Source organism: Delphinapterus leucas, chromosome 12 (assembly GCF_059928025.1).
Source record: "Delphinapterus leucas isolate spDelLeu-1000000601 "Yukka" chromosome 12, BTC_Dleu_Yukka2, whole genome shotgun sequence".
Taxonomy (NCBI): domain Eukaryota; kingdom Metazoa; phylum Chordata; class Mammalia; order Artiodactyla; family Monodontidae; genus Delphinapterus; species Delphinapterus leucas.
This window is the reverse complement of record NC_143140.1, coordinates 66,714,221-66,738,945: the sequence shown is the minus strand read 5'-3', so window position 1 is coordinate 66,738,945 and position 24,725 is coordinate 66,714,221. Positions and strand designations below refer to the sequence as shown.

General features: G+C 38.4%; 1 pseudogene; it reads right to left on the bottom strand.

Moving 5' to 3' along the window:
• Positions 1 to 9: 9 nt before the first annotated feature.
• The window catches only part of LOC149747891 (small ribosomal subunit protein eS12 pseudogene), a 62,296-nt pseudogene continuing 37,580 nt past the window's right edge, over positions 10 to 24,725 (bottom strand).

Below are 24,725 nucleotides of genomic sequence, written 5' to 3'. Positions count from 1 at the left end.
ATAAACAAAACACATCCAACATCTTTTATTATTATATAAAGCCTGGAGAGGTTCTGTCTTCTCCTATGAAGAGTGTGGTGCTGTCTTCTCTTATGAAGATAATCAACCACATTATACAAGGCTTAAGGGCATAAAAATACACATTTGTAACACCGTAACATTCTGCTGCTTTCCTTGGGAAAATCATATTTATCCTTGAACATCACATCTTAATACAGGGGGAAAGGTCAGCAGCAGAATATTGTTACTCATTTTCTCTTGTCTCCTTCTATTATACCATTTGCTTGGAATTTGTTCATTTGATCTTCATCTGAGAAGCAGAAGTAAACAAATCTTGCTAACTGTTCGGTCAGTTTCAAAACCAGCTAACACTGCTTATCCAGTGCTGGAATCTTAGACAACGATGATTATACTTTGATGCCATAATGTTCAGGAATCCTGTGGGCCAAAGGAAAAATATATATACATATATAATTTTGCCAGAAAAAGTTTCGTCTTGGAAAATTACCAAACATATGCCTTATTCCATTTGTATATTTTTAAAATAAAACTACTACCATGAATGGTAGTTAATGAGTGACAAGTGGTGAGTTGATTGTGGTTCAGAATGAACCATCTTATTAGAAAAAATATAAATACAAATTATACTTCAACACATACCCGAAATAGTTTCTAAATCCATACATCTAGTCCCCTGGGTTTAACTCTTATGCAAATCAATAGCTGAGTTTCTTGATTATCACATAATAAAATCATGCTAGTTCAAATTTAAATATTAATTACCGAAATATGCATCCTACAAAATTAGATACTGTTAAAAATTACTCTTCTTATGAAACTGCTTGAAAAGGAAGGGCTCTGTGTGTGTATGTGTGTTTGCTTTTCAAAAAGCTGAGGTATCTATTAGATAAGTGTGAAAAGGAAAGATATTCTTTCTTGGCCATATTACATAATGTCTTCATTTTTCTTTTTATTTAAGTATTTTATTTAAACATTTAAATTCAATTCTAAATTCATCTGCCTTCATGTCAAATGTACTACCACTCTCCCACTAATCCACTGGGTTTCCCACTAATCCCAAACAATCGCCTTCCCTCCAGACCAGTCTTTTTGCGGTACGCGGGCCTGTCACTGCTGTGGCCTCTCCCGTTGCAGAGCACAGGCTCCGGACGCGCAGAGCCTCAGCGGCCATGGCTCACGGGCCCAGCCGCTCCGCGGCATGTGGGATCTTCCCGGACCGGGGCACGAACCCGTGTGCCCTGCGTCGGCAGGCGGACTCTCAACCACTGCGCCACCAGGGAAGCCCCAGACCAGTCTTTTTAATTTATCCTTCCAGATGCCTCGCTCAGCTCTGCCATTCTTATTATTATGACTTTGCTCCTGCTTGTGAAAAGCTGCAACATTTAGGACCATCCCACCACCACTTCTGTTTTACTTGTCCTGATTCTTTGCATTTTAACTGCCTCTTCTTATATAAACAACTTTTTGGCAATCAAGCCTAACTGATATATCTCACATGTCTTCATTACCAAACCACACATAAAGTCATCCCTGGCAATTCAGCTCTTAATTGTTCTGATTCGCTAACATTAGTGCTTTTTTCCTAACCACACTATAGACCTACAGAGAGCAAATAATTTGATCCTCTCGTAACATAGCAACTTGAGCTACTGTACCTTGTACACTGATTGATTCTTCATAATTATATTTTCTGAAAATTCTAGCTACAGAAACTTGTCCCACAATATACTTTAATGGAAAAAAAACAAGTAGCAAAATAGGATATATATTTTAATTCGTGTTAAAAAATATTATATTTTTACATTTCCATAGGCTGGAAAAATTCTAGAAAGATACTAGACCCCCAAACTTCACAGTAACTACCTCTGAAGAATAAATAAGTAAACAGGACTTTGGCAAGATGGCGAGAAGTGATGGGAACTATAAGAGACTTTAATATTCCTTTGAAAAAATATTATAATGTTTTTATTTTATAGAATGAACATTATTATTTTCATAATTTCAAAACTAGCAAAAGACAGAATTAATAGGTATTGTATGATTAACTTCCATTTTTATGAATACTCCATGTTTCTAGAGGTGCTGCTCAGCAATTCTAAATCACAAGGTCTGACCTTTCCCCCAGGAGACCTCTGGGCGTGACAGTTCAGCCAGTTCAGCCACAGCTAATACATACACACCGAAAAGCTCACCAGATCATAGCAAACTGTTCCCTCTTTGAAGAAAAAGTACCATATGGAGATAAATGTATTGATGATTCATAAAATTTGTATAACTTCTCTGTTTGTTTGAATCAATACCTTGTAATGCAGGGGAATATATAAATTGATCAGTGATACTTCCTTCATCTGGTAATTTCTTTTTTTTTTTTTACATTTCTTTTTAATTTACGTCTCATTAAATGTGTTTGTTGTTTACAGCATTCTTTCAGTACGTGGGCCCCTCACTGTTGTGGCCTCTCCCATTGCAGAGCCCAGGCTCCGGACGCGCAGGCTCAGCAGCCATGACTCACGGGCCCAGCCGCTCTGTGGCACGTGGGATCCTCCCGGACCGGGGCATGAACCCGTGTCCCCTGCATCGGCAGGCGGACTCTCAACCACTGCGCCACCAGGGAAGCCCAGCATTGTCTTTTTGATTTCCAGCTTACTTCCTGAAAAGCAGACCTTGTGACTCAGATTTGGGTACAGCTGGTTTATTTGGGAAAGTGAGGTCAGGAAACTTACATGAGAAAATCAGAGACGTGAGATGGGAGAAAAGTCAGTGAAGTTTGCAAATAGTCAAATAACTCCAGTAGAAAACTGGGGCTCAGTTGCCCTGAAGATGCTCTGAGAAATATTTTCCCTGGGGCTGGGGAGGCTGGAAGATTTGTACAATGATTTCATGCTTTTTTTGTTTGTTTATTTTTATTATTTTAGATTTTTTTTTTGATATGGACCATTTTTTAAAGTCTTTATTAAATTTGTTACAATTCAGCTTCTGTTTTATGTTCTGGTTTTTTGGCCATAAGGCATGTGGGATCTTAGCTCCCCGACCAACGATAGAGCCTCACCCCCTGCATTGGAAAGCAAAGTCTTAACCACTGGACCGCCAGGGAAGTCCGTGGTAATTTTTTTTTTAACATCCTGATTGGAGTATAATTGCTTTACTATGTTGTGTTAGTTTCTGCTGTATAACATAGTGAATCAGCTCTATGTATACATATATCCCAATACCCCCTCCCTCTTGCGACTCCCTCCCACCCTCCCTATCCCACCCTTCTAGGGGGTCAAAAAGCACCAAGCTGATCTCCCTGTGCTATGCAGCTACTTCCCACTAGCTATCTATTTTACATTTGGTAGTGTATATATGTCTATGCCACTCTCTCACTTCATCCCAGCTTACACTTCCTCCTCCCCATATCCTCAAGTCCATTCTCTACATCTGCGTCTTTATTCCTGTCCTGCCGCTAGGTTCATCAGAACCATTTTTTTATAGATTCCATATATATGTGTTAGCATACGGTATTTGTTTTTCTCTTTCTGCCTTACTTCATTCTGTATGACAGACTCTAGGTCCATCCACCTCACTACAAATAACTCAATTTCATTTCCTTTTATGGCTGAATAATATTCCATTGTATATATGTGCCACATCTTCTTTATCCATTCATCTGTCTATGGACACTTAGGTTGCTTCCATGTCCTGGCTATTGTAAAGAGTGCTGCAATGAACATTGTGGTACATGTGTCTTTTTGAATTATGGTTTTCTCAGGATATATGCCCAATAGTGGGATTGCTGTGTCATATGGTAGTTCTATTTTTAGTTTTTTAAGGAACCTCCATAGTGACTGTATCAATTTACATTCTCACCAAGAGTGCAAGACAGTTCCCTTTTCTCCACACCCTCTCCAGCATTTATTGTTTGTAGATTTTTTGATGATGGCCATTCTGACCGGTGTGAGGTGATACCTCATTGTAGTTTTGATTTGCATTTCTCTAATGATTAGTGATGTTGAGCATTCTTTCATGTGTTTGTTGGCAATCTGTATATCTTCTTTGGAGAAATGTCTGTGTAGGTCTTTTGCCATTTTTGGATTGGGTCGTTTGTTTTTTTGATATTGAGCTGCATGAGCTCCTTGTGTATTTTGGAGATTAATCCTTTGTCAGTTGCTTCGTTGGCAAATATTTTCTCCCATTCTGAAGGCTGTCTTTTTGTCTTGTTTATGGTGTCCTTTGTTGTGCAAAAGCTTTTAAGTTTCATTAGGTCCCGTTTGTTTATTTTTGTTTTTATTTCCATTTCTCTAGAAGATGGGTCAAGAAGGATCTTGCTGTGATTTATGTCATAGAGCATTCTGCCTATGTTTTCCTCTAAGAGTTTTATACTGTCTGGCCTTACATTTAGGTCTTTAATCAATTTTGAGTTTATTTTTGTGTATGGTGTTAGGAAGTGTTCTAATTTCATTCTTTTACATGTAGCTGTCCAGTTTTCACAGCACCACTTATTGAAGAGGATGTCTTTTCTCCAATGTATATTTTTGCCTCCTTTATCAAAGATAATGTGACCATATGTGTGTGGGTTTATCTCTGGGCTTTCTATCCTGTTCCATTGATCTATATTTCTGTTTTTGTGCCAGCATAATACTGTCTTGATTACTGTAGCTTTGTAGTGTAGTCTGAAGCCAGGGAGCCTGATTCCTCCAGCTCCGTTTTTCTTTCTCAAGATTGCTTTGGCTATTCAAGGTCTTTTATGTTTCCATACAAATTGTGAAATTTTTTGTTCTAGTTCTGTGAAAAATGCCATTGGTAGTTTGATAGGGATTGCATTGAATCTGTAGATTGCTTTGGGTAGTAGAGTCATTTTCACAATGTTAATTCTTTCAATCCAAGAACATGGTATATCTCTCCATCTGTTTGTACCATCTTTAATTTCTTTAATCAGTGTCTTATAGTTTTCTGCATGCAGGTCTTTTGTCTCCTTAGGTAGGTTTACTCCTAAGTATTTTATTCTTTTTGTTGTAGTGGTAAATGGGAATGTTTCCTTAATTTCTCTTTCAGAATTTTCATCATTAGTGTATAGGAATGCAAGAGATTTCTGTGCATTAATTTTGTATCCTGCTACTTTACCAAATTCGTTTATTAACTCTAATAGTTTTCTGGTAGCATCTTTAGGATTCTCTATGTATAGTATCATGTCATCTGCAAACAGTGACAGTTTTACTTCTTTTCTGATTTGGATTCCTTTTATTTCTTTTTCTTCTCTGATTGCTGTGGCTAAAACTTCCAAATCTATGTTGAATAATGGTGGTGAGAGTGGGCATCTGTGTCTTGTTCCTGATTTTAGAGGAAATGGTTTCAATTTTTCACCATTGAGAACGATGTTGGCTGTGGGTTTATCATATATGGCCTTCATTATGTTGAGGTAAGTTCCCTCTATGTCTACTTTCTGGAGAGCTTTTATCATAAATGGGTGTTGAATTTTGTCAAAAGCTTTTTCTGCATCTATTGAGATTATCCCATGGTTATTATCCTTCAGTTTGTTAATATGGTGTATCACATTGATTGATTTGTGTATACTGAAGAAGCCTTGCGTTCCTGGGATAAACCCCACTTGATCATGGTGTATGATCCTTTTAATATGCTGTAGGATTCTGTTTGCTCATATTTTTTGAGGATTTTTGCATCTATATTCAATGGTGATATTAGCCTCTCATTCTCTTTTCTTGTGACATCTTTGTCTGGTTTTGGTATCAGAGTGATGGTGACCTCGTAGAATGAGTTTGGGAGTGTTCCTCCCTCTGCTATATTTTGGAAGAGTGTGAGAAGGATGGGTGTTAGCTCTCCTCTAAATGTTTGATAGAATTCGCCTGTGAAGCCATCTGGTCCTGGGCTTTTGTTTGTTGGAATATTTTTAATCACAGTTTCAATTTCATTACTTGTGATTGGCCTGTTCATATTTTCTATTTCCTCCTGGTTCAGTCTCAGAAGGTTGTGCTTTTCTAAGAATTTGTCCATTTCTTGCAGGTTGTCCATTTTATTGGCATATAGTTGCTTGTAGTAATCCCTCATGATTCTTTGTATTTCTGCAGGGTCAGTTGTTACTTCTCCTTTTTCATATCTAATTCTGTTGATTTGAGTCTTCTCCCTTTTTTTTCTTGATGAGTCTGGCTAGCGGTTTATCAATTTTGTTTATCTTCTCAAAGAACTAACTTTTAGTTTTATTGATCTTTGCTATTGTTTCCTTCATTTCTTTTTCATTTGTTTCTGATCTGATCTTTATGATTTCTTTCCTTCTGCTAACTTTGGGTTTTTTTTGTTCTTCTTTCCCTAATTGCTTAGATGTAAGTTTAGGTTGTTTATTTGATATTTTTCTTGTTTCTTGAGGTAGGATTGTATTGCTATAAACTTCCCTAAATGGTATTTTTTTATACCATAGCCTGGAACAATTCCTTCTGAAAGATCAGGCCTATGAATAATCATTCTGGGTGAGAGAATGTTTGACTCAGTACCATCATCATAGCGTAATTTTAGATTTGTTCTAGGGCAGCAGTTCTCCAACTTTTATATTCAGCATCAGAATCACCGGCAGGCCTTACTAAAAAGATTATTGGCCCCTCCCCCAGAGTTTGTATTGTCTTAGATGAATCTGCATTTCTTACAAGTCCATAGATGATGGTGATGCTGAGGCTGCTGATCCAGAACCACTATTCCATGGGTACTGAGGTTAATTTTTGTCCCTAATTTTTCAAGTCTTTTGTTCTTTATTTTTCAAAGTCCAGTCTTTCCCAATTTAAAGCCTATGCCTTTTTGATTCAAATGAAATTGATATAAAGTAAATCAGCCAATTAAAATTTCAATACTACAGTAGAATCTCTGGAGCCTGGTAGTCCCTGGGATTTATTTTCTTTCTTTACTTTGATAAATTTCTCTGCCTTAGCACAACAGAATTTCTAAATTACCATTTACCTCCTCAGTACCTCCAATTTCTTACTAATTAACCAAAAGCAAAAATCCTTGAAATCATATGAGTAGATTAAAAAAGGAAGAAACAAAAAAACAAAATCTCCTAAAAAAAAAAAATCATCATCATCACCATTCTCATCTACCTGGAAGCATAGATATCTCTCATGAATGGAAATGCCAAAACCCAGACAATTTTCCCCACAGCATTTAAAGACTTTGGCATGTTTCATGATCAGTGATAGAACAGCTTTGTTTCAAATGAATTGGAGCTCATTTGTTTGACGAAATAATTGGCAGCAACATGAAAGTTGCATATTCTTGCTACGATCTTAAGAAGATTTTGTTTACTTGAATATTTGTTGAGTTAGCAGTCATAAGATGCCTCCTGTCCGTAAGATAGGAATATACGAGTTGTTCAGGAGGACAGCCTTCCCTGGCCTAGGCTTAACAGAAATACCTCTTTGGGGACTCACAAAGAAGACACTGATAAACAACACACTTAAGAACATTGATTCAATAAAGACTACAGGGACTTCCCTGGTGGTACAATGGATAAGAAACTGTCTGCCAATGCAGGGGACACGGGTTCGAGCCCTGGTCCAAGAAGATCCCACATGCCTTGGAGCAACTAACCCTGTGTGCCACAACTACTGAAGCCCTCATGCCTAGAGCCCGTGTTCCATGACAAGAGAAGCCACTGCAATGAGAAGCCTGTGCACCGCAACAAAGAGTAGCCCCCACTCACCACAACCAGAGAAAGCCCACGCAGAGCAACAAAGACTCAATGCGGCCAAAGGTAAAATAAAATAAAAAAATTTTAATTAAAAGAAAAAAAGACTACAATCATTTCTTATGAATGCTTCTCCTCACCTGCCTCAGTGCTTACTGAGGGCATGATGGCAAATACAGTTCAGTAAATTCCACTGGGTGACAAAATAGTTTGGTAAAGTATACAACTGTCTGGTAGACTGGCAAATGTTAGAAAAATTGAAGACATGGATAAAATGCATATCCTTTGGGTGTTATTCTCCAAATATTGTTTCTTGAGACAAAAATCTATGATAAGAATTGGGCAGCTGGAGAGGAAAAAGGGAGGCAGCGATAAACGCAAGGAGAGACTAGGGGTGTGCACCTTTCTGCCGGTGTTGCTGCCCTGGTGGTGGGTGTTGTTATCACTGTTGTGGGAGGCATTGCAGTAGGCGGCAGCTTGGAGTGAGAGAAGAAGTGATTTATTCCTCGACTCTTCATCACGGTGCAAATGAGCAGGCAACCCTGGCCTTGTTTGGAGTCACCCTTGGTCTTTTGGCACCAGCTGTGTGTACTCTCCATGGGAGAATTGTTAAGTTCAAAGCCTGCTGGATAGGGCTCCAGCTGATTAAATGGCAGATTTTCTGTTGACCTACATGCTAAGCCCAGGTCCACTCCTGGGAAAAGCTTTAGCCAGGTAAAACTCATGAACGGCAAGGTACCTAAAAGGGCATCTTGCATGGACTGTCCAGGGGCAATTTCAACCCCTTTGTATTGACCTTTACAGAGATGCCTGAAGACCTGCTCCACACACATGTAAATACCACCATATATATTCTGAGAAACATAAAGAAGAAAGAAAGAAATGCCATATTCTGCCATTGTTCACGTACACTCTTAAACAATTTGTGTGTTGTGGAGTAGAGAGGTGGGAGCATGTCCAAAAAGGACTATGTGTCTTTGTAAATAGAATATAAATGGATCCAGAAATGTCTGTGAAGACGGCCCAAGAACACAGTACTTCCAAATAGTGCATCCTAAAAACAAAATTTTTGCTACCTTCTCAATCCTTCCCTCTCAACCACATGGCTCCAAACAGGAAAATGTATTTTCAATAAGTAGGGGTATGTGGTTATTAAGAATGCCAACCAAGGGAATTCCCTGGCGGTCCAGTGGTTAGGACTCCACGCTTCCACTGCAGGGGCCACGGGTTCGATCCTTGGTCCAGGAACTAAGATGCCATGTGGTGCAGCCAGAAAAATAATAATAATAAAATAAAACTTCATTTAAAAGAATGCCAACCTAGTCCTTTTATTGGCACATAAACAGAGGACTCAAATGCCCAACCCGATTGCTGGTGTCTTAAATATTCCTTTTCCTTTGGGACAGCTAACTGAAGAGTTTCTTTAGGGTCTGGTTTTCTTTCCAATTTCTACTTAATAGCTACCCTTTCTTTCTAAGATAATAAAGAAATAGGAATTTCTTAATTTTTTATCTGGGGAATTAAAAAATCTAATTTGAGGTTGACGACTTTCAATCGGATTAACACTGTAGTCCAGAAAAAGAAAGAGAGAGAGAGAGAAAGAAAAAGAAAGAAAGGAAGAAAGGGCAAACAACTTATTGCTCTGGAAAGATCAAAGTAAGAATAGATTTTTGTGTCTTTAAATTGTGTTTCTATGAGTACTATTTTTGGTTGAGATGAAATATAGACATTTATTGTTCACACTATTTAGACGTGGAAAGTGACACCAAATTGGATTTTTAAATGATATTATAAAACTCTGTGCAGAGAAAGTCAAACATGTTAACTTCTGAGTTGACGTATCATGTCAGTCCCACTATATATTGTGTGGTAAAAACATCAAGCAAGATAATAGAACATTTAGCATCCAATTATCCATTTTATGAAGCTTATTTCTCTTAAACATTTCAAATAAAATATTGTTAACTAGAAATTCTGTTTAAGCAGCATACATTTCTGGAAGTTAGGAAATTTAACCCATTCTTATTTGCATCTTACACAAACCTGGCACAAAACCCAAACTTTAGAGCCAAACTGCCTATGATTTATTCCTGTCTATGCCATTCTCTTGTTGTTGGAGCAAACGAGCTGAGTACTTTATGCCTCAGTTTCCTCCTCAATAGATAAAGATAATATTAGTGACTACCTCATAGATCAGTCAGTGGGAGAATTAAATGTCTTAACTCATGGAAAGATATTAGAACAATGTCTAGCACATGCTCAAAATTTTCTTAAAGTAGTACTTTCTTATTTCATCATAGTAGTACTTTATGGAATGTATATTCCTTAGACTCTGTATCTTTTTTTAATACACTTTGTCTGAATGCTTTTTTAACCCCACAATCTTCTTATTTGCCCACAAATTTTTATTATGCCTAAGACTGTAATACTTAGACCAGATGAAAAAATAATTTATGAAAAATCAGGAGTCTGAGTTTACTGATAGCAAATTTGCATTTCCAAGAGGACTTGACCTTAGTTCTTGGGTCCTGAAGGTGTCCAAAATATAGCTTTGATCCTTAACACAGAAGGAACCATATATGTTTGTATAAACAGAGAAAGGAAAATAGACATTTCCAAATGGGCAAACTTTTCAATAATCTTGTTCACAGTCACAAAATGTCCTTAAATTGCCCTCTAAGCCCCTAAAAGCATGCCTGTTTGAACAGAAAAGAAATGCAAAAATAAGAATTCCAATTGAAAGTGAAAGGAAAAGAGGGGAACTGTTCTGATTACTTTCACTAGTTATTAGACATTCATGTCAATATTATTGCTGTCCCCTGTCCTCCCACCTCAAAAGAGGAAAGAAAAAGTTACCACAGGTAGAAAATTGCTTCTGGCATTAATCCCTCTAGCTGAGATCAAGAATACACATATCAGTAATCTCTTCCGGAATCACCATCATTATTCATTTCAGTACCATGATGAAAATGCACGGGGGAAAAAAGGCTTGTGGGCCACTTTCAGAGAAACTCACAGAAGAAATAAAATGAATGAACATCTATGCCTACTAAAACCCCAATTTCATCCAACTAGATTAGGAAGCAGAAGCAAGGCCCCCTTTTCTTAGACTATTTATTCCCTTGAGGGTTTTGCCAGAAGGCAGACTCCTAAGTTATCAAACTCAGAATTTTCCTCAATTCCTTCTTTTTCCAGTTAGCTTCTTGCGGTTCACTCCATTACTAACTTATAGCGATAAACACCTGGAGTCTATCAAAAACAAAGAGAGGTTTATTCAGTGGGTACAGCCCTGCCTGGTGAACACCCTGAGCAGAAACAAACTACATAATATAAGACTTGAGCAGGAATATGTTTTTTATGATGTGCCAGCATAAGGGGGATCAAAGGCTAAAGCCAAATAAATAGCAACTGGGCACCAGCAGAGGAAACATATTTAGACTTTAAAATAATCAAAAACAAACCCAAAGAACACTAACACCTTCCACATTCAGCAGTCATATTTTCCCTCTTTTTATACAGGGCTTAAACCTGTCAAGAGTTTGTGAAGCTAATCACTGAAACTAAAGTAGAAGCCTGCCTTTCACTGAGGTTGTGACAATAACCAAAAAGACTGGGCACGAATAGATGGACCCTTCCCCCAACCCCACTCCAGCCTCTTCAAGCCAACCCCCCCGCTTCCCTATTGGCCCATTATTGAATTTACCTTGGCCACGTTATGGAATTTGCCGGCTGACATTAATCCATTTATTGAGCTTGACTCCTCCTTATCTAAAACATCTCTAGGCAAACTGAAACAATCTGTCTGCCATCCACTGATTGGCAGGGCAAATTTTTCCAGGTGGTACAGCCACCTCCCCTCAAATGACTTGCCAAACTTATTTCAGTCTGCAGAATGACGAAAACAAGATCAGGGCAACCATTGCTCACTACCATGTTTAGTACCTGCAATGTATTTACATAAACAATTTTAAAAGATTAGTCTTCTTGAAAAAAAAAACAAACGTTGAGGATGGGGTGCCCAAGCCAAGAGGAGGAGGTCGATGTGAGAGCAGAGAATTGACAGGCTCAACCCTGAGGGCAAAAAGCTACATCTGTATTTGATTTGTCAGGGATTTACATTCGTGAAACTTTAACTCCGCAGATGATCCATAAGATTACACTTACAGAACAAGCTTATGCAAATATAGCTTAAACGCCATGGTATGTGGCCCAGACAGCGAATTTGGCAGATTTCATTGAGTCTGGTGGCTGGATCTAATAAATTCATTTACATGAAGGATTAGAACATCTGGAAAAGTAGCATGGCGGTTTATTGAAACATAAATAACATTAATTGAAAGGTTACAGGTATGCAAAACATTTCATGCAGGCGATGCAAAATGTTATAAAGCTGTTTCCCTATTCCACTAAAGAAAAGACAAAAATATCTCGCTAATATAAACAGAAAAGGGAATTTCCAGGATCTAATATAAATGTTCCTTCAGATAGTAAGAGTGAGAGAGGCAGCCCACTTCTTCATCCTGCTTTGTAATGAGCCCTCTTTTCCACCTCGGGTCTGTGCTGCCCTCTTGATACACATCTCAGGCACTAATTAGCAGCAGCAAGGTAGTGACATAATTAAATTTATTTTCAGTTACAAATCCCCAAACTGTCATGCCATTTTGCAGACGGAAAAGCATGGTTGAGGTCTCCAGCTATTTCTTCAATGAGTTTATTTTTATTTTAGCACTGTAATGTATACTTACTGGTAATGTGGATTGCCGGTTAATGTCTCGTGGAGTTGGTTACCATAAGCATAATAACAAATTACCCAGAGGAAAATGAGCAAAGATTGATATCATATGATTTAAAAGCTGAGAGGAAAGCTCAGGTGGTTTACAATCAGTTGAGTACCTCAAGATTAATTTACAACTTGGTAACCCATTCAAATTCCCGTTCATCATTTATTCTCAAATAGAAAGATGGCTTAAACTGTTCAGTCACCCAAAATGCCTCCTGCCCATAGCAATAGCAAGACATTCCTTTTAAAAGGATCGTTTTCATTATAAGTCATTAGCAAAATGCTGACTTTGAGAACTCATGTAAATGAGGAAGCAGGAAATCTAGTATTCTCTCAGGTATGGAGACAGTGTGGAGCCCACTTCAGAAACTCTATGTGGATTTGACCTAAAGCAATCAAGTACAGAGCTGTTTAACCAAAATTGAAAAAGAACCCCTGGCAATTTTTTTTAATGAAAAATAAGATGTAATGCAGTGATTGATATACTTTGGAGAATCATAAGATTTAAAAAAGAGAGAGAAAAATATTCTAGATGATCTTGTTTCCGATAATAATAAGAAAGTGGACCACATGATTTTTGCCTTTAACGCAGCTGATAGAATCAGAAAATAGAAGAAATCTTTACTGACCATTCACATTTCAACTCCCATCATCAGAAATACAATTCATAGAATGTATAGAATTTTGATACTGCTCTTGAAATGGTTTCTCTCATAACCAGTAACTGAAATTGGTCAAGTGCAATATATTGGCACAGTAAGTTTATTTTTGTATGTAGATGTTTTTTAAAAAAAGACATTAAAAAGCAAAGATTTTTCTTAAATAGTTAAGCATAATAGACACATTGCAAAAAAAAAAGTCATGTTTATTAATTACCATGACTCTCCAAAAAATAGTAAATTTGCTATTTCCAAATTTTCACACAGAAGTGTCATTTGGCTGCACGGTGATAGAATATGAAATATTCATCAGGGAATATATTTTAAACAGATTGCCCTTGGCCACCTAACAAAAAGAAGTATAATCTTCATAATACTGATCAGGGCTTAGTGGTCATAGTAATTTATGCTGTGATCAGAATGACCAATAATAGACTACCCACCCAATTAAATCCTCAGGATAATTCAGAAGGGTAGTTTCTGTAGATACTTTCAGAAAATTGTCTTAGACAACAAACATCACGGTGTTCATCTATGCTTTTGCATATTTTTGACACTGGGAAGGCAGAGTTAACAGGAAGTGTTCACTGACTTCCTCTAAATTGAATGAGGTTTCAATAAGAGTTCCTCAGCCACATGGGATTTTAGGAGAAAAAGCCACAGGTGATGAGCATACATGGAGCTCACAGAGGTCAAATTCAAGGACTTGTTTCCTATGACAATTCATCCATAGTATTTGTGAGTTTGACCTAGGTAAATGAGACTACCTACTGCATTTATGTGATTGTGACATTATCTAGATTTTAGAAAAGGTGCCAAGCACCCACAGTACTTAAAAAACAGTGCTGCATGTTTGCAAGACACTATGATTGAACAAGAACAACCTATGGGTACCAAGGTGATGAAGCAAAAGGCACGTTTGGTGTACAGAGAGGAATCTGGTTGTTGACTGTTCACTAGTTTGGATACCTTGGACATCATATTCGATGTGTCTTACTTTCCTCAGCTGTAAAGTGGGAAAAATAATAATACCTACCTGATGGTACTGCAGTAAGTATCAAGTGACTTTATATATATATATATATATATATATATATATATATCACCCTTAAAGTTGTACTTGGAACATATACAGGTCTTTGTTTACTGCTGCTATTGCTACTGAAACCAACATGCCCAGTGGAGCACAGCATATAATAGCTACAACTATCCTATAACTTCTACTGGCATTTCTATAAGGAGATGAATAATGGCGATAGGTTGCAGAGAATTCTTCAACAATGTAAACTCATTTAATTCCAAAACAAGTAATAGTAACCAGAGGCCTGTGGACAGCTCACCAATATGGAAAAAGGAAAGAAGCATTTCTTAAAGAGAAATCTTAAGATGACTAAGAATGACTGGTTTCTGAGACATACAACAGAGTGAGAAAAGCCTTAGACTAAAGATAATCATTCGTAAGAGTCAAGAGAATGAAAAGAAAGAGAAAATTGAAAGAAAAAAAAAATGTTTGTCAAGGGAATGAGGTAAGAACGGGTGAAGCACCATTGAACCCGGAGATTAAAAGGAGAGTATATAACCATTAAAAGGACGTGACTTCCCCAAACCATCTTCAAAAGAGTTATCGGGAAGCAACGTTCTGAGAAGTACTGATATATTGTCAAATCAACCAAATTGTACAGAATCTATTTAAAACTCAATTTAAAGTCCAGAAAGATACGTAAAGTACACAAGCATTATCTTAAATAGAATGAAGGAGTTAAGTTCAAAGTATTTTGGAAAGAAAAGAATGTTAAAAGATATCTGTTTCCATGACTTCAACAGTTACTGCCCTACATGCACACAAACTTCAACGTGACCTCTCCTGGGCATCTGACCCATAACAATACCTGGACATACTTCAGACTCTTCAGGTAGCACTAGCCCATCGTCTCTTTCACTGCCCACTCCTCCAAAAATCTCCCCCTTGTTTGTCCGCAAACGACATCATCATAGTACCAAGTGTCCAAACTCAATGCCTCCCTTTCTCTCTTTCAGTCTCCTCCTTAAACAATAAAACAGTAAATTATGTTGACTCTGCCTCCTCCATTTCTGTCACATCTATATAGCCCATCCCCTCCTAGCCACTGCCTTGTCCAAGACATACGATCATTTCATCCACCTGCTTAAAGTCACCCACTCCTTTGCCTGTAAGTGGAAGTTCAAACTCCTTGGTACAGCATATGTGGTTCTTTACAGTACCCAAGACAGGCATGGGGGATTCTTACTGGGGCTGATTTTCGTCTGTGATGAAGAGTGCTTTACTTCTCCGGAATTTTTTCTTCTCACTCTAGATCAGAAAAAAAAATGACAAGAGAAAGAGCACCTCACCAATCACATTGCTCCCCATTGAGTCAGTTCATCAAACTTCTCTCTATCACACAACATACCATGAATTTTTCACAACTCTGGACATTTGAACATGTTATTTCTTTTCTCTCCAACTAGCGGGTTCCTACCCATCCATCAGGATTCAGCTCAAATGTCACCTGCTCTATGCAGCTTTCCTCAACTTCCCAAGGCAAAGCTTATTCCTCTTCACTGTGTTCCCACAGCATTGTTGGACCTCTCTCATGAAATATATTTTTCATTTAAAATCTCAATAGCCAGGATCTCTAAGGCCAAGTACAATTCATGGGATATACTTAATGTATGTCTAACGGACAACTGAATCTAGAGGTGTCTAAAATGACAGTTCCATCAGAAGCAGGTAACAAAGCAAATGTATCAATTAAAATAATTCCTTAATGGTGGATGGAAATCAGTTAAACGGAAAAAGATTCCGAGAAAATATGGTTGGCACAAAACATAGTTAAAAATTAGCCTAAAAAAGTCTCAGAAGAAAAATTTATATTTCAAATCATTATTTACTTGTGGTTCTAACCTTGAGAACACTTTAGGTGGATGAATGTGTTCAGGCTTGTGGTGGAAAATATAAGTTTTTCATTGTCTGGTATAAACCAAGGAGTACACCAACTACCCCTTACCTTTTACCCACACTTGCCCCAGTCACTTTTTTAGTCTTTGATCTGGTCCAAAAATGTGTCCGTTGTCAACCTGTCACCCTACTTCCAAATCCCGTTTCTATCCACATTCATGGGCAAAAGTGGGTGGCAGTGACTACTTGGCACTATCACAAAACTAGAGTAGAAAAAAGGAATGAGAGGCCAGTTCCTGATGGCCCAGCCAGTTGAGGACATTTCTATGACTCAGCTGGGATATTGGGAGGGCAGTTACTTTCAGGGCTTCAGCAATAGATTACCTTCCTTGCCTCCATATTTAACTTCCAGCCATGCCAAACAATTCCAGTGATTCGTTTCACCCTTTCTTACCTTAACCTGAATGCTATCTATGTGAAGACTACACTCATCTGTACACGTAGGCCGGGCCTACCGTCAGGAGAGCCACTTATATTTCCAGCCCCAAACATCAGTAACATTCATTCTAGTCATTTCCATAAGACAGTTCCATAGTTTGACACCTGTCCTGAGGTTCTGTGATGGACTGTAAAGAAGGCTGGTAGGTCAATTTTAAAACATGGCCTCAAAATTCTTGACATTCTCCTGTTGAGAGGTGGGTCTATGTTCCTCTCTCTTGAATCTAGTCTGTGTGATTGCCTGACCCATAGCCAGAGGAAATGCTGCTGTGCTTTTGTGCTCAGACCTTAAGAAACTGGCAATTTCTAATTCCTGTCTCTTGGGACTCTTGCTCTTGGAACATAGCCACCATACCCCTAGGAAGCTCAAGTAGCTCATATAGAAAGGAACTAAAGGCCCCAGCTCACAGCCCTGGCTGAACTCCTAAACTGACAGCCAGCACCATCTTGCCAGCTGACAAAGATTCTTTGCTTGAACAAACTTTAGTCAGGCTCCTGAACTTTTTCCTGGGCCTGCCTGTGCACTTCCTTGTAAAATCTAGTTTTAGGAAGGACCCTGCTAAGTCAGTTTAACCAGAACCTCCTCTACCCCTGATATCTGATCACCCTTGATATCTGATCAGGTTTCTCATCTGCCATCATTACCCAGGTGATGTCTGATCACCCTGGCCTGTCTTCAGTGGGAATCCTGTTAGGTTAGTTTAGCCAGTATCCCCCTTACCACTGATGTTTCCTCTTAGTAAATTTCCATCCACTGCCCTCAACCCTTTTCCTTGGCTACAAATTTCCACTTGCATGTGCTGTATTCAGAGTTGAGCCCAAACTTTCTCCCCCAGTGTTAAAGCCCACTGCAATAGTTCCCATCCTTATGGTGATAGTCCTGAATAAACTATGCCTTACCAACATTAACAAATGTCACTGAATAGTCTTTTCTTTAACACAGCCAATATGAACGAGTCATCCTGAAAGTAAATCCTTCAGACCCCAGCTAACTTCCCCATCAGATGTTGCATGGAACAAAGAAGAGCTGTCCCTGCCAGCCTTGCCCACATTGCAGATTGGGGACCAAAATAAATGACTGTTGTTATTTTAAGCCTCTAAGTTTTAGAGTGGTTTGGGAAAGAGCATATGTAACTGATAGAGCAAATAATTGACTAATGAATGACAAGTGCTCAATTCCAGACCAAGCTTTCATATAAGAAAACCATACTGGACTATTTAGGTATTTTGCTAAAAAACAAAACAAAACAAAAAACAGGTTTTTTTTTACTTTTTATTATGGAAAAGTCTAAATCATACAAAAATAGAGAAATGAGTCTATCTATCATGCATGTACCCAAGACCCAGCTTAAATAATTATCAACTCATGGCAAATCCACCATGAATTTTAAAGCAAATCCAAGACATATCATTTCATTTTTAAATACTTCAGAGTGTGTCTCTAAAAGACAGCAGTTCTTTTTAAGTCATGACAATACATTTTCACATCTAAAAGAAAAATTCACAATAACCTTTAACATTTCCTTAATATTACCAAATATCCTATCACTATTCAAACCTCCCTATCACTATCACTATTCAAACACTTAAGTGTTTTCTTTTGTTTCAGTTTGTTTCTTAGGATCTACACAGAGGATTTAGTTCGATTCATCACTTGTGTCATTTAAAAATCTATAGGTTCTGGAGATTGGTTCAAGATGGTGGAGTGGAAGGACATGCGCTCACTTCCTCTTGCGAGAGCACCAGAATCACAACTAACTGCTGAACTATCATCAACAGGAAGACACTGGAACTCACCAAAAAAGACACCCCACATCCAAAGACAAAGGAGAAGCCACAATGAGATGGTAGGAGGGGCACAATCATGATAAAGTCAAAAGACATAACCACTGGTTGGGTGACTCACATACTGGAGAACAAATATAGCACAGAAGTCCACCCACTGGAGTGAAGGTTCTGAGCCCCACATAAGGCTTCCCAACCTGGAAGTCTGGCAACAGGAGGAGGAATTCCCAGAGAATCAAACTGATTGCAGGACTTTGACAGGACTGGGGGAAACAGAGACTCCACTTTTAGAAGGCACACATAAAATACTGTGCACATAAGGACCCAGTGGGGAGGAGCAGTGATCCCATATGAGACTGAGCCAGACCTCCCTGCTAGTGTTGGCAGGTCTCCTGCAGAGGCGGGGGGTGGCTGTTGCTCACCGTGGGGACAAGGGCACTGACAGCAGAAGTTCTGGGAAGTACTCCTTGATGTAAGCCCTCCCTGAGTCCACCGGTAGCCTGACCAAAGAGCCTGTAGGCTTCAGTGCTGGGTCACCACAGGCCAAACAACCAACAGGGAGGGAACTCAGCCCCACTCATCAGCAGACAAGTGGATTAAAGTTTTACGGAGCTCTGCCCACCAGAACAACACCTCGATCTACACACCACCAGTCCCTCCTATCAGGAAGCTTGCACACGCCTCTTAGATAGCCTCATCCACCAGAGGGCAGACAGCAGAAGCAAGAAGAACTACAAGCCTGTGGAACGAAAATCACATTCACAGAAAGATAGACAAAATGAAAAGGCAGAGGACTATGTACCAGATGAAGGAACAAGATACCCCAGAAAATCAACTAAATGAAGTGGAGATACACAACCTTCCAGAAAAAGAATTCAGAATAATTAATATAGTGAAGATGATCCAGGACCTCAAAAAAAGAATGGAAGTAAAGAACAAGAAGATGCAAGAAATGTTTAACAAAGACCTAGAAAAATTAAAGAACAAAAAAACAGAGATGAACAATACAATAACTGAAATGGAAAATACACTAGAAGGAATCAATAGCAGAATAACTGAGGCAGAACAGATAAGTGACCTAGAAGACAGAATGGTGGAAATCATTGCCATGGAACAGAATAAGAAAAAAGAATGTAAAGAAATGAAGACAGCTTAAGAGACCTCTGGGACAACAATAAACACACCAACATTCACATTATAGGGGTCCCAGAAGGAGAAGAGAGAGAGAAAGGACCTGAGAAAATATTTGAAGAGATTATAGTCAAAAACTTCCCTAACATGGGAAAGGAAATAGCCACTTAAGTCCAGGAAGCGCAGAGAGTCCCATACAGGATAAAACCAAGGAGAAACATGCCGAGACACATAGTAAACAAACTGACAAAAATTAAAGACAAATAAAAATTATTAAAAGCAACATGGGAAAAATGACAAATAACATACAAGGGAACTCCCATAAGGTTAACAGCTGCTCTCTCAGCAGAAACTCTACAAGCCAGAAGGGAGTGGCACAATATATTTAAGGTGATGAAAGGGAAGAACCTACAACCAATATTACTCTACCCAGCAAGGACCTCTTTCAGATGTGACAGAGAAATCAAAAGCTTTACAGACAAGCAAAAGCTAAGAGAATTCAGCACCACCAAACCAGCTCTACAACAAATGCTAAAAGACCTTTTTTAAGTGGAAAATACAAGAGATGAAAATGACCTACAAAAACAAACCCAAAACACTTAAGAAAATGGTAATAGGAACATACATATTGATAATTACCTTAAATGTGAATGCATTAAATGTTCCAACTAAAAGACACAGACTTGCTGAGTGGATACAAAAACAAGACCCAGATATATGTTGTCTACAAGGGATCCACTTCAGACCTAGGGACACATACAGACTGAAAGTGAGGGGATGGAAAAAAATATTCATGCAAATGGAAGTTAAAAGAAAGCTGGAGTAGCAATACTAATATCAGATAAAATAGACTTTAAAATAAAGAATTCTACAAGAGAAAAGGAAGGACACTACATAATGATCAAGGGATCAATACAAGAAGAAGATATAACAATTATAAATAGATATGCACCCATCATAGGAGCACCTCAATACATAAGGCAAATGTTAACAGCTATAAAAGTGGAAATTGGCAGTAACACAATAATAGTGGGGGACCTTAACACCTCACTTACACCAATGGACAGATCATCCAGACAGAAATTTCATAAGGAAACACAAGCTTTAAATGACACAATAGACCAGACAGATTTAATTGATATTTATAGGACATTCCATCCGAAAACAGCAGATACACTTTCTTCTCAAGTGTACACAAAACATTCTCCAGGATAGATCACATCTTGGGTCACAAATCAAACCTCAGTAAATTTAAGAAAACTGAAATCATATCAAGCATATTTTCCGACCACAGCACTAGAAGATTAGAAATCAATTAGAGGGAAAAAAACGTTAAAAACACAAACACATGGAGGCTAAACAATACATTACTAGATAACCAAGAGATCACTGAAGAAATCAAAAAGGAAATCAAAAAATACCTATAGACAAATAACAACAAAAACATGATGATCCAAAACCTAGGGGATGCAGCAAAAGCAGTTCTAAGAGGGAAGTTTATAGCAATACAAGCCTACCTCAAGAAACAAGAAAAATCTCAAACAGTCTAACCTTACACCTAAAGGAACTAGAGAAAAAAGAACAAACAAAACCCAAAGTTAGTAGAAGGAAAGAAATCATAAAGATCAGAGCAGAAATAAATGAAATAGAAACAAAGAAAACAATAGCAAAGATCAAAAAAACTAAAGCTGGTTCTTTGAGAAGATAAATAAAATTGATAAACTTTTAGCCAGACTCATCAAGAAAAAGGAGAGGACTCAAATCAATAAAATTAGAAATGAAAAAGGAGTAGTTACAACGGATACCACATAAATACAAAGCATCATAAGAGACTACTACAAGCAACTCTATGCCAATAAAATGGACAACCTGGAAGAAATGGACAATTTCTTAGAAAGCTTTAACCTTTCAAGACTGAACCAGGAGCAAAAAGAAAGTACCAACAGACCAATCACAAGTAACAAAATTGGAACTGTGATAAAAATCTTCAACAAACAAAGGTCCAGGACCAGATGGCTTCACAGGTGAATTCTATCAAACATTTAGAGAAGAGCTAACACTCATCCTTCTCAAAATCTTCCAAAAAGTTGCAGAGGAAGGAACACTCTCAAACTCATTCTACAAGGCTACCATCACCCTGATACCAAAACCAGACAAAGACACTACAAAAAAAGAAAATTACAGACATATATCACTGATGAATATAGATGCAAAAATCCACAGCAAAATACTAGCAAACAGAGTCCAACAACACATTAAAAAGGTCATATGGGCTTCCCTGGTGGCGCAGTGGTTGAGAGTCCACCTGCCGATGCAAGGGACACGGGTTCGTGCCCCGGTCTGAGAGGATCCCACATGCCACAGAGCGGCTGGGCCCGTGAGCCATGGCCGCTGGGCCTGCGCGTCCAGAGCCTGTGCTCCGCGGCGGGAGAGGTCACAGCAGTGAGAGGCCTGCGTACGGCAAAAAAAAAAAAAAAAAAAAAAAAAAAAGATCATACACCATGATCAAGTGGGATTTATCCCAAGGATGCAAATCATGTACGCAAACCAATCAGTGTGATAAATCATATTAACAACTTGAAGGATAAAAACCATATGATCAACTCAATAGATGCAGAAAAAGCTTTTGACAAAATTCGACAACGATTTATGATAAAAACTTTCCAGAGAATGGGCATAGAGGGTACCTACCTCAGCATAATAAAGACCATATATGACATATCCACAGGAAACATCATTCTCAATGGTGAAAAACTGAAAGCATTCCCTCTAAGATCAGAATCAAGACAAGGATGTGCACTCTCACCACTATTATTCAACATAGTTTTGGAAGTCCTAGTCATGACAATCAGAGAAGAAAAAGAAATAAAAGGAATACAAATTGGAAAAGAAGAAGTAAAACTGCCACTGTTTGCAGATGACATGATACTATACATAGATAATCCTAAAGATGCCACCAGAAAACTACTAGAGCTAATCCATGATTTTGGTAAATTTCCAGGATACAAAATTAATGCACAGAAATCTCTTGCATTCCTATACACTAACAACAAAAGATCAGAAAGAGAAATTAAGGAAGCAATCCCCTTCACCACTGCAACAAAAAGAATAACATATCTAGGAATAAACCTACCTCAGGAGGTAAAAGACCTCTACTCAGAAAACTATAAGATACTGATGAAAGAAATCAAAGATGACACAAACAGGTGGAGAAATATACCATATTCTTGCATTGGAAAAATCAATATTGTGAAAATGACTATTCTACTCAAAGCAATCTACAGATTCAATGTAATCCTTATGAAGTCACCAATGGCATTTTTTTACAAAACTAGAACAAAAAAGCTTAAAATTTGTTTGGAGACACAAACGACCCCGAACAGCCAAAGCAATCTTGAAGGGAAAAAAACAAAGCTGGAGGAATCAGACTCCCTGATTTCAGATTATACTACAAAGCTACAGTAATCAAGAAAATATTGTACTGGCACAAAAACAGACATATAGATCAATGGAACAGCATAGAAAGCCCAGAGATAAACCCGTGCACCTAAGGTCAACTAATCTGTGAGAAAGGAGGCAAGGATATACAATGGAGAAAAGATAGTCTCTTCAATAAGTGGTGTGGGGAAAACTAGACAGCTACATGTAAAATAATGAAATTAGAACACTCCCTTACACCATACACAAAAATAAACTCAAAATGGATTAAAGACCTAAATGTAAGACCAGACACTAGAAAACTCTTAGAGGAAAACATAGGAAGAACACTCTTTGACATAAATCACAGGAAGATCCTTTTGACCCACCTCCTAAAGTAATGGAAATAAAAACAAAAATAAACAAATGGGACCTAATGCAACTTAAAAGCTTTTGTACAGCAAAGGAAACTATAAACAAGACGAGAAGACAACTCTCAGAATGGCAGAAAATATTTGCAAATGAATCAACAAAGGATTAACCTCCAGAATATATAAACAGCTCATGCAGCTCAATATTAGAACACAAACAACCCAATCCAAAAATGGGCAGAAGACCTAAATAGACATTTCTCCAAAGAAGACATACAGGTGGCCAAGAGGCACATGAAAAGCTGCTCAACATCACTAATTGTTAGAGAAATGCAAATCAAAACTACAATGAGGTTTCACCTCACATGGGTCAGAATGGGCATCATCAGAAAATCTACAGATAAATGCTGGAGAGGGTGTGGAGAAAAGGGAACTCTCTTGCACTGTTGATGGGAATGTAAATTGATACAGCCACTATGGAGAACAGTAGGGAGGTTCCTTAAAAAACTAAAAATAGGGCTTCCCTGGTGGCGCAGTGGTTGAGAGTCCGCCTGCCGATGCAGGGGACACGGGGTCGTGCCCCGGTCCGGGAGGATCCCACATGCCGCGGAGTGGCTGGGCCCGTGAGCCATGGCCGCTGAGGCTCTGCGCGTCCGGAGCCTGTGCTCCGCAGCGGGAGAGGCCACAACAGTGAGAAGTCCGCGTACCGCAAAAAAAAAAAAAAAAACTAACTAAAAATAGAACTACCATATGATCCAGCAATCCCACTACTGGGCATATACCCAGAGAAAACCATAATTCTAAAAGACACATGCACCCCAATGTTCATTGCAGCACTATTTACAATAGCCAGGTCATGGAAGCAACCGAAATGCCCACTGACAGATGAATGGGTAAAGAAGATGTGGTACATATATATACAATGGAATATTAATCAGTCATAAAAAGGAAAAAAACTGGGTCATTTATAGAGACGTGGAAGGACCTAGAGACTGTCATACAGAGTGAAGTAGTCAGAAAGAGAAAAACCAATATCGTATATTAACGCATATATGTGGAATCTAGAAAAATGGTACAGATGAACCGGTTTGCAAGGCACAAATTGAGACACAGATGTAGAGAACAAGCGTATGGACACCCAGGGGGAAAGTGCGGCGGGGGGGGTGGGGGGAGGTGGGTGGATGAATTGGGAGAATGGGATTGACATATATACACTAATATGTATAAAATATATAACTAATAAGTACCTGCTGTATAAAAAAATAAATAAATAAAATTTAAAAAATAAAAGTGAAAAAATAAATAAATAAAATAAAAATCTATACGTTCTCCTTCTAGCTTTATTTTTCCCTTTATTTTATTTATGGGAGAGCCCTAGTCACTTGTCCTGCCCAGTGTCTCATATGCTGGATATTGCTGACTGTATCTCTACGGCGGTTGAAGTTCCTCTGTCCCCTGTGTTTGGGTGGTTGTACTC